Below are 11,898 nucleotides of genomic sequence, written 5' to 3' on the forward strand. Positions count from 1 at the left end.
CTCTCTGACTGTTACATTAAGAGAGGAAAATAAACACAAAGATGCAGTGCCTGAAAAATATTGAAAATGTTTACATCATAGTAGTATTTCTTCTGGTTTTTTTTAACTCAACTTGCAGAGTTATGGAAACATTTCTAAAACATATTGAAAACAGAAAATCAGGTAAAGAGAATATAAGGAAGTTTATACTACTGAAAAAAAAAGTTACTCTAAAAAAACCCTCTTTGTAATAATAAAAGAAAGCTACATTTTTAAAAGTCTGTATCAGCTTTAAATTAAATTAATTACACTTGGAATCACAGAATGAAAATAAAAAAGTAGCTTTATAACAAAATCAATAAATTTATTTCTAAATATTCTAACACAAGGATCTGGTTTTATTTTCAACAGTTACTGGGAAGCTTAGCTTTGAAAGTCCTTATGGGGCAGAAAACCTTTTCAAATACCTCTTACAAATTTTGCAGAAATCTTTCTATCCATTTTTCTTTCCCCTAAACTTTGAGCTTTGTCTATCACTTTTACCTAAATGAAAAAATATGGACCTTCTGTTCAACGTCTTGGGTAAATGACAGGGTGGATTACCATTGGTTGAAGCAGGTCTATGATTAAATGCTTAAAACAAACAAAATCCTCTCTGTACATGAAGCAGCCTTAGATCAACAATCAGATCACTTATCACTATCTCCAACTTGAGAATTCTAGCATTTTGCCAAAGTGCCTGTGTTTCTGTACCTCATCACGTGGTTCTCATGCATGTGGCTTTTTCAGTCCTTTCACTTGACATGACTCATAATGTTTTCATTATACAATTTAACGGGCTAATTCCCAAGCTGTACTGAAATAGATTTTCATGCAGTTGAGGCAGGGCACCAGTGAAGATCCCATGTTCTCTTTGTGCTTTTTTTGTGCAACTCTGATTTCCACCAGCTTTTAAAAGCTCATTGTTGTCCATTAATATGGAAGGTATCAGCCTGAGCACAGCACTTTTTCACATCTCTCCCTCATGTAAGAGTACTCCCCCCAGGTTATAGGGAGCTCTTCTGAAGAAAAATTGAGAACAGCAAACTGCTGAGAAGTCAGCTAAACCAACAACTTCAGGATTATGGAGAAAAAGTAGTGTAACATTTGTACGTGGGTCAGATGACAGAAATAGCTGAAGCCTGGTTTTGCTTTTTTATTTAAAGTAATGACATTCTGTCAACTGCTTAATGTTGTATGATGTACGAGGATAATGTGTTACAGGGATTCTCAAACTGGGCATGCTTTTTGCCACCATCATTAGCAATGACAGCACTTGTCCTGGTTTTGGCTAGGACAGAGTTAATTTTCTTCCTAGTAGCTGGTATAGTGCTGTGTTTTGGATTTAGTAGGAAAATAATGTTGATAACACACTGATGTTTTTAGTTGTTGCTAAGTAGTGTTTATACTAAGTCAAGGATTTTTCAGCTTCTCATGGCCAGCCAGCAAGAAGGCTGGAGGGGCACAAGAAGTTGGGAGGGGACACAGCCAGGGCAGCTGACCCAAACTGGCCAAAGAGCTACTCCATACCATGTGACACCATGCCCAGTATATAAACTGGGGGAGTTGGCTTGGAGGGGTGTGGATTGTGGCTTGGGAACTAACTGGGCATCGGTTGGTGAGTGGTGAGCAATTGCATTGTACATCACTTGTTTTGTATAGTCTAATTCTTTTAGTATTATTGTTTTCATATTATTATTATTCTATCATCATTATCATTATTTTTCATTCCTTTCTGTCCTATTAAACTGTCTTTATCTCAACCCATGAGGGTTTTTTTTTCTGATTCTCTCCCCCATCCCACTGGGTGGGGGGGAGTGAGTGGCTGTGTGGTGCTTAGTTGCCAGCTGGGGTTAAACCATAACAGCACTACATCAGTAATCGCATGAGTTCCTGCTTCTTTGCTGGACCCCAGTCATGCACAGCAGAAGGCAAGCCCCACCTTTCTCTCACATGGTGTTATCAAGTCTAGGTTCCTTGCTGTGCTCTCTACATTCAGAAGAGGACTATAAAAGGCTCCGTGTGGTCCTGAAATTTTGGAACCTACAAGTGTACCTCAACCCCAATCTGCAATGCATACTACTAAGTGCAGCCAGGTAAGGCGCTCTCCTTCACAAACAATGCGTGCTGCCAAACTGCATGAACTTTAGAACAAATGAAAGTACCCAGTATTGTTTGTTTTCTCTGTTTGTAGGCACAGATCTACAGCAGCCAGGAACAGATTCCCTCCACTGCCTCTCCACAGGGCTAAAAGTTGGCTAAGTGCTGGCTCATGACTGTAGTTTACTATGTTGCACTGATTTTTGTATCACACACTGGGAACTCTTGTCTAGAACAAAAAACCTTAAGATAAAGGTTAGTCAAACAGAACTTGGATGATCCATAAGAAAGAACTAATTTGCTGCAGCAGCTTATATTACTGCCTGTTTAGCTCTGGTTTTAGGTGTTGAGATCTTCTTAGGTACATGGATTAAGTTACAGGATCCTGAATGGCATAAATTTGAAAGGACTGTGGTCGAGATACCACAGTGAGAGCAATCATTCTAAATGAGCTTGACTGGCTCAAGTCATGTGACAGTGGAAAAAAGACCAATATTTAGAACAGAATATGAGTTTAAAACATTGGATGGAAGGAGGAATCATACCATTATTTCTTCCACATGTGTGAAAAAAACTAAGATTTTAACAAACTGGAAGAGCTGTTAAGTTGTTAAGGGAAATCTGAACTGTAATACTTAAAACCCAGAAGTTATGCTTGTGGGTTTTAGTGCAAGTTCTTAATGTACTAGTATCTAGTAATTAAATATTTTAACATAGCACAGAGGAGTAAGTTCATCAGAAAAACACTGCATAAATGAAATTGTGTAGGCTTCTGGAAACAGCTGTTGAAATCTCAGTGCAAAATGATGAATATTAAAATGAAAGCTGAAATTTTACAGGGAATGAAGTATCTTGTCAACTTTATGATAAAGTACTTTTTAAAAATAAAAAGCTTTGGAAAGTTAAGAAGCATGGTATCTGGCAAGCTCTGTTATTTTGCTGTGTGTGCAGGAATTTTCAAAGGATTCCATGAAGGCAATAATACTCAGTCTAGGATTAAACACTGGAAGTACTTTTTCCTTCATTTGGAACAGCATTCATGCATGTATGTTGCAAAGTACATCATATTATAAAGTTGAAGCCACAGCATTCCTTTCCTATTTTATATGCTTGACATACGGCATGGTATGTCTGTGTTGTTCCGAATGATCAAGAGTAGAAACACATTTTACATGTAGCAATTACCCACTTTCTTCACCACTGCAGCCTAACTGACTGTAATTCTAACCACCCCAAACAGATGCACTTTCTGTTTAAAATTCTGAGATGTGGAAGACATCTTTCCCTTTTGCCTTATGTTCTTCACCTAAATGCTAGAATTACAGGTTATTAAGTAGTCATCTGTTGAGTTGAACTAAAAGCCAATGAATTGCACTTTTTTAAAAGTCAGAAATCATAACTGGAAAAATACCCTACAGCTTTTACATAAAAAAATAAGTCATGATTTGTTAGGTTACGACAGCCTGTTTAGAAAAACTTGGGAAAGACAGTATTAGTGAGAATGTGTCCATTTCTGATTCAAGTTGATAGAAAATTTGAGGACAGATTCTACAAAACAAATCTGGAATCGCAGTAATGCAAGACTTGTTTTTGTCTCTGCTTAGTTGCTTGTAAGAGTGGAATGCTTAACTGTCTGACAGGATCCTGCAATGCTAATTGGAACTAAGTATATGCTCACTCCTCTTTGATGAAACCACCTTTTACAAAGGGGAAATTGTTAATGCAAAACAGCACAAACCTCTCTGCATTGTCCCAAGACTGCATCCCGTAAGATGCTAGAGAAGACTAGGTGAATTGCTGAAGTTAGATGTTCTGAATGTGAATCTGCACTCCATGTGGTAAGCGAGGAGTTGCACATTTCTGCGAATGAATGACAATGACGTTACTGAGGTCTGGCTTATATACCAGCACACTGCAAAACACTTAGCATAAATATAGGACAATTATCAATGGGCTGAAGTTGCAAGATCACAGTTAAACATCAGCAAAATCTTTCTTAATGGGAGTGTGTTGGGTTTGTGTAGCAAGGGAGGGGCTACAGGGGTGGCTCCTGTGAGAAGCTGCTAGAAGCTTCCCTGGCTCCAACCCGGACCCAACTCTGGCCAAGGCCGAGCCCATCAGCAATGGTGGTAGCGCCTCTGGGATAACGTATTTAAGAAGGGGAAAAAAATCCTGAGGCAGTGTGAGGGTAAGATGGAGGACAAAGAAGAGGGATAAGAAGAGCTACAGTAAAAAAAGAGGAAGAAGATGGGAGAAGAAGAGCTACAGTGAGGAGTGGGATGTGAAAGAACCAACCATGCAGACACTGAGGTCAGTGAAGAAGGAGAGGGAGGACATGCGGGGGAGCAGAGATTCCCCTGCAGCCCGTGGTGAGAGGGCAGGCTGTCCCCCTGCAGCCCATGGAGGTTAACGGTGGAGCAGAGATTCCCCTGCAGCCCCTGGAGGACCCCACGCCGGAGCAGGTGGCTGGGCCCAGAAAACTCCGTGACTCTGTGGGAGAGCCCACGCTGGGGCAGTTCGTGGAGGACTGCAGTGCGTGGAAAGGACTTGTGTTGGAGAAGTTCGTGGAGGACTGTCTCCCGTGAGAGGGACCCCACGCTGGAGCAGGGGAAGAGTGTGAGGAGTCCTCCCCCTGAGGAGGAAGGAGCAGCAGAAACAACGTGTGATGAACTGACCACTACCACCATTCCCGCCCCCTGCGCCGCTGCAGAGGAGGAGGGAGAGGAATCAGGAGCAAAGCTGAGCCCGGGAAGAAGGGAGGGGTGGGGGGAAGGTGTGTCTCTAAGATATGGTTCTACTTCTCATCATCCTACTCTGATTTGGTTGTTAACAAATTAAATTGGTTTGTTTTTCCCCAAAATTGAGTCTGTTTTCCCTGTGACCATAATCGGTGAGTGATCCCTCCCTGTCCTTGTCTCGACCCACGAGCTTTTTGTTGTTTTTTCTCCTCCCCATCCTACGGGGGGGGGCGGAGTGAGCGAGCAGCTGCGTGGTGCTTTGTGGCCGGCTGGGCTTAAACCACGACAGGGAGTAACAGCACATACTGCCTATGGAGGTTTTTTGGCAGAAGTAATTAAATGTCTACTGAGACTAGGAAATGTACAGTTGGGGAAAAAAAGACTGAGCGAATGACTTCTTAAAGTCTCTTGCACCCATATTGTTTTTAATTCTTTGTTCTGCAAGGATTTCTAGAAGGTTCTGGAAAGATGCAGACTCTCCCTAAAAAATGATTTGGGCAAGCAATACTCAAGATCTGTCAGAAGCTCCAATTGTTATCCTTTGCATCCTCTCTCCTCCATATTTATGACAACTGCCAAAGAAGCTGTTAATAAACTTTTAAAGCTATTTTTAAGTTTTCAAATGGAAAAAAAAAATTCCTTAAAACCTTAGGCCCTCAGTGGCCTAAATGCTACTCCCTTGAACAGAGAACAAGAAAAGGCTCTAGAGAGCTTTTCTTTTGCACAAGTGTTGGCACAAAGTCTATTATATAGCATTTATAAGTCTATTTTTTAACACTTACATGGTAGTTCTCACAGCCATCAAGCAAGAGCATTCCTGCACAGATACACAGGGAATGCATGAGGCCTGAGTGAAGCGAGCAGTGTGTAAGCTCACCCACCTGTTACTACAGTGCCAAACAAGTGCTGTTATCCCTATCAAATGCAGGGACTACAAGACAGGCAATACCATTTTTGAGAAACCACCAAATGTGAGCAGTCCAACGTCGAAGGATATTGGCATTTTCGGGACTCGTGCCCAGCAGAGGATCCAGGAGAGCTGCATTTCCAGCCGCACCGCGGCTGTTGTCCGCAACTGACTCAGCCGCGCCTGGGCACAGGGCAATCTCTGGAAGCCAGCCTTTCCCACTTTAAGCAGCTACCTTTGCCCTCCTGAGGAGAGCGGGAAAGCCCATCAGCTCACCGAGGCTTAAGGCGAAGGAGGCGAGCAGCTGAGGCGGAGGGGCTTACCGCGCGCCAGGCACAGCCCGCCGCCGCCTCCTTTGAACTGGATCTCTAAGTTTTGAGGGAAAGAAGCGCGGCTGGCGCGGCCGGGGATCGGCACTCAGGCGCCTGCCGGTGCCCCAGGCGCACGCAAGCGCCGTCCGCCAGCCAGAGCCCTTCGGGCGCTGCCGCCCGCCCCGCCCGGCGCGGGGTGACCGTTACCCGCCCCTCAGCGCTGAAGAGGCACCGAGCGGGAACGGGACCCACCTTCCGTGTCGCGGCTCAGCCCCGCCCCCTCGCGCTGCCACGCCCAGCCCCTCCCTCATTGGCTACCTCCTCTGCCCACCAGCGAGCCCCGCCCCCTCCCGAGGCTCGGCGTTCGCTTCGCGTCTTCTGAGTGGCCGGCGGGCTCTGTCAATCTCTCGCGGGAAGGGCGAGAGGCGGCGATCGCCCTTGGGCGAACGTTCCGCCTCTCCCCTCTCCGAGAGGCCCCGCCCTCCCGCGCGCGCCCCCTCCGCATGCGGGCGGAGGCGCGGCCCGCCCGCCCGGGGCTCCTGCCGCGGTGGGAAGGGGCGGGCGCTCCCTGCCGCCGCCGCTTCCCTTCTGACTCGGAACACCTCTCCGGCTGCGCCCTCCCCGGCTGGCCCCGTCTCGGAGCTACCGCCGGCAGGGCAGGGCAGGGTCACGGAGCAGTGCCCAGAGGTGAAGGGCGAGCCGCCGACTCTGCCGGCCGGACACCGAGCGCCGAGCCTCTTCTCCGTCGCGGGCGCAGCCGGCTCCCCTCAGCCGCGCCGCAGCGGTTCCTGCTGCTCCGCGGAGCCGGTAGGTAAGTGTCCCTGGCCGCCTTCCGGAGGGGCGTCGATCGTCGCGGCCGCAGCACTCCCTTCGGCCGAGGCTTTTAACCGGCTCCCTCCCCCTTCCTCCGGTAGCCCCAGGGGAGGGGGGCAGAGCCCCCTATGCGTGGGCGCGCACGGCGGCGATTGCAGGTGGCGGTTGGAGGGGCTCGCGCCGCCGGCCAGCGGGCGGGGTTGCCTGGGGTGGGAGGAGAGACGCCGTCTGTCCTGGAGCCGTTGCGGGCCCGCGCTGCGCTCCTTCCTCCAGGCGGGGGGCGGCGGGGGGCTGCGCGCCCCTCCGCGGGGTGAGCCGGGCGGGACTTCACGCCTCGTAGCGCGGCCGTGGCCGTGCTGGCAGCGCGGAGCGAGGGGACACGGCCCGCGGCTGGCGGTGGAAGGGCCCCTCGCTTTCCTGCCGCTTCCCTCCTGGCTGGCAAAAGCTGTGAGAGCTCTGACTGCCCTCTCCTGAAGAAGTGTTGCTCGCGGCTTGTTTGGTTTCCTGACTAATCGCCGATTTCGGTGCTGCTGGCGGTGGTTAGTCCGACCGAGCATTGAGCTGTTTTTGTAGGAACCAGTGAGTAAGTTCGTTTTCCTGTTCTGTAGAAGCAGGTTGCTGGAGTGCATTTGTACTGGCTTGGTTAACAGATTTTTTTTTTTCTTTAAAGTTACTTACAAACACACTCTGAATATAGTGGGTTTAAGTTTGTTTCATTAAAACCTCTTAAGAGTGATGTTTCAGGTGACTTGCTGTGAAACTTCTACAGAGCCTGTTTTCAGGCTTCCCTGTTGACTTTGCTGGCAAACCCTTAACGGGTGTTAAAGTGACATGCTATGTGTAAAAGGAATATAATCGAAAATTTTTTTCTTAATGCATTTTGCATGTAAGATCTTTTGTAAGTATATACGTAGTTATATACTGTGTGAAATTATCCTTTACTTTGCATGTTCTTAAGCATGATCATGAGGCACACCGTGAAGTGTGTTAAGTGTTGCTACTTGGGTTATGACTACTTGTAGGGATAAACAACTTACCAACACTGTAGACTCACACCTTTTCTGAACATTAATAGATGTCTAGCAGATGCATTTTATCCTGAGCTGCGTTGGGATGTTAAAATCCAAGATGGGAGTAATGAAATTTTCCTTTTAGAGGGAAAAGATGAGACAGAGGTTTCTTTGTTAACTGTATTTTAGGAGATGTCTTCTACTGACCTCAGGATCCTTTTGTCAGTTTCTTTTGAATGGATAAGTTTCAACAAGTGAAACAGTATTTGCAATGGAAATAAGTGGTATTTTATTGTGCTGGCCTGAAATAGAAAAATTACCTGGCAGATAGCAGACTAGTTCATCAGCTGAGAATGACTTTCAGCTAGTGAAATGAATCTTTTTGTCTTGCTACTGTCCTGTTGAATTAAATAGGTATATTTGCTTGTAAAATGTAAATGAATTTCAGAATCTAGAATACCATTTCTGATACAGTGATACACCGCATTTTCTGTAGGGTTTTTTTTTTTTTCAGCGTGATCAGGATAAAGATATTTGGGTTTAGTTAGGAGATTCAACCTGCTCATTTGGAAGACATGCAGGCCCTGTCCTAATAACGTTTCTGAAGTTCTTCCCTTAAAAAAAAAAAAGTCACTGAACCTGCAAAAGAGTTTTTCCTCATTCCGTTTACTTATGTGCAATTAACAAGACTGAGTTTACTTCCTGTGGTAATTTTTCACTTTTTAACAGTCTCATAACTAGATTAAATACATTTTTAAAGCTGATGCAGTGTACCAAAACATAGTGTCCCAACTGCATCCGCGAAGTGTGTTCTATGAAAATAGGATTGCTTATGCTTCAGTAGTGACTGTGCTAGGTTGTTCTGTGATTAGAAGTATCAAACTTACATGTAGTTGTAACATCTTTACTTTTGTCTTAAAATTGTGTTTGAATAAAATATTAGGAAGTCTCCTGGTGTTTAAGATGAATTTAGTTTAGGTATGACTTTGAGACAACAATAGATGAAATTTGAGGAATAGGAAAGTGGCAGTGGTTACTTTTCTCCAGTATCTTGTCAGTACAAAAACCAGCTTTCTAAAGCACAGGGTACTGATCAGCTGTATTAAGTATCTCTATCTAATGTTTCTTAATAAGTCATACCAGGTAAGCAGTTTTTTTCAGTCTGTTGTAAACAAAACATATAGCTACTTCTTGTTCCTTAGGTTTTTCTTTTTACTTTTAACTGATTGTTTTGGAACGGCATACACAAAAGTAACACAATTAAAGGCACACACAAACCACAGGAAGAACAAAGTTGTAAAGGAGTTTGGGGTGCTGCTTCTTCACAGTTTAAGCTCACTGATTCAGCTGGAAACTAATTGCAAGAGTTTTCAGTCAATCCTACGTACCCTACCTGCAGTTGTAGGAGCAGAAGAGCTGACACAGTGCTTAGGGGAAGAGTGGGACAATGCTTTTCAGCAGCGGACTGTGGTTAGATGATCTTAAACTCATCATGATACCTGGGGGTTATTTAGCAATGAAGATGGGATGGTATATTCCCAAGGAGCAACTAATGTACCTGGAAGAGTTAATGTTATAACATGTTGTTTGCTTTGCTTCAGGGCCTTTAACATTCTTTCAAAAGTGTTTTGAGACTTCTACATAATTGTTTTCCCTGATTTATTAAAAGGTAAAAAAGTAACTTTTATCTAATTGTCGTATACTTTCTGGCAATCCTTAATTTGAAATTTTCTTTTTTTTTTTTTTTTTGCTATGCAGGCATTTTAATGCTTCCTCATGCTGCTGCAGAACCAATGCAGTGAATCAAGCCTGCTGCTGCTGAGCTTGTTTTTCTGAGCGTAGTTCTGACTAGCCTCATAGACGTTGTCACTGGGGTTCTGGGGGTTTGTGGGCCACAGCTGAAGTAGTTCAGTGAAGAAAAATGTGTGTGTTTAAGCTAAACAGTTGCATAAATAAAAGCAGACTAGTAAGAAAGTAGTTAAAAGCTAGACTAATGATCACAGATAAAGAGAGTGGCTGGAACACCTGTCCCTCCCTGTGACCTTAGGTAAGCCACTTATAATTTAATATCTCCTCTTTGGCGTAGGGAGAATGTAGAAGAGGAGACATTACACACCACTCTATGCTGTAGAATTGGTTTGGATTTTGGTTACTTAGCTTTCTGAAAGCAGTACTTTCAAAGGAAGTTCTGAAACTCTTAGTAAGTAGTAAAGTACTCAGCTATGTTAAAAAAAAATATAGATGAATTTATTTTGATCAGATTTAGTTCACCTGTTACATTTGGTTCTAGTGTTCAATAGATGATATGTTCATTACCTTAAATGAATGAGTAGGAGGATTCTTTCTAAGAAAAGGTGCGGAGAATATTTGTAAGTATTAAATATGCAACACTTTCAGTATTACAAATGTGTTTACCAGTGCATTCTCCTAGGATGTTTAGTGAACTGCACTGTCCTTCATCTATTGCATAGAGTATTTTTGTTTGAACACATTTCACTGTACTTACCTCTCATCCACTCTTCTCTCTCGTTTATACCTTTATCTGGTGTTTTTGAGTATATCTACATGTAAAAGCTCAGCATACATTTTAGGAAAGCTTTTTAATACAAGATAGATAATATCCACTTTTGGCTGTTCAAAGAGGGGTACTTTATACAAAATAGGTGTACCCTGTAGGTATGGAAAGATGACACATTCTTTTGCTATTTGTGTGTCTAGTATCCTATTGCTGCCTTAGGCACTGGAGTTAGGAATGGAGGAGACATTGATCAGTCAGAACTATCTTTGCAAAAACATTTACTCGGGTAACTGTAGGTCGCAGAAGTCTATGACAGACACACAGGTAAGATTTGCATACGTCAGGTAGGTTTATTACTTAATCTGACTTGTGTAGAACGTCACTAATGTAGTTACAACAGTGTTTTCCTATGCTTTATGATCTTCCCTGTAAGCTTACTAGCCTGTTTAACTTTTAACATACCAAGACTTTTTTAATAACTGTTATACTTAACTAAAATCTGTTAGTAATTTAATGTCATTTTCCTAGAAAGGATTTTTTTCCAGATTACATGGATGTAATTGCCTGTGTGGGAATTTATACTCTTCATCAACCACATGTTTAAATTACGTTATTTCTGATTAAGACAGGATGTGGACTATAACAATGGAGGATAATGTCCTCTTCAGTAGTACAAAAATACAGAGACGTTTTATGACAAGCAGGGCCTACATTCCAGTTTAAAGTCAGTGGTTTGTCACACTTTCTTGTAGTCTCTGTGTTTATTCATTGAGTAATTCTTGAGGTGCCATGCTCTTTATTCAGTAAACCATGTACAATAACAGAAAGTAGATGGAACAGTTTCAAACAGAAGCATAGTTAATGGTGGTGTTGGGGTGGCAGTTAGCCTATGGAGGTCATTGAGAACAAGTGTGCTGTCTTTTAAGACGTGCACTAAACCTACTGTGAAGCAGCAATCATTGAAATTACATCGCAGGCTGTTGGGAAGGTTGTCCTCTCTACTACCAGGTATTTCTTCCCCTGCCCCGTTCCTGGCTCTGCAGTTTGTACCTCTGCTCTTGCTCTGCATCTGTCTCTTGTATGCTCCACTGAGTTGATTCAGCTTCTGTTCAGTAGCAAGTTACTGTGGAGTATGTGACCTTTCTACTAGGTTAGTGAGTCTAATGGCTTTATAGAAGTGTTTGAGCGCTGAGGCTGGTCTAAAGTAAGCAACAGGAGCAGCAGGTACCCGTGGCCAGATGCAGCAGGAAAAAAGAGCCATCATGCTGACCCATTATATTGTCTAATTGCATTTTTCAGAACAAAATTTTGGACTTAGATTGTATTGTAGCCTTAAAACTGTTCTTTTTGATACAGTTTGCCTTTAGGCTTGAGGTGCTAATTACCTAGTAAATGTTCATCTGTTATGTTCAGAAGGCTGCATGGGCTGTATTTTTGTACAAAAATACTGTTGTGCTTGAGAAGTACAGGCTTCTTGGCAGAT

Source organism: Gymnogyps californianus, chromosome Z, assembly GCF_018139145.2.
Source record: "Gymnogyps californianus isolate 813 chromosome Z, ASM1813914v2, whole genome shotgun sequence".
NCBI classification, from domain to species: domain Eukaryota; kingdom Metazoa; phylum Chordata; class Aves; order Accipitriformes; family Cathartidae; genus Gymnogyps; species Gymnogyps californianus.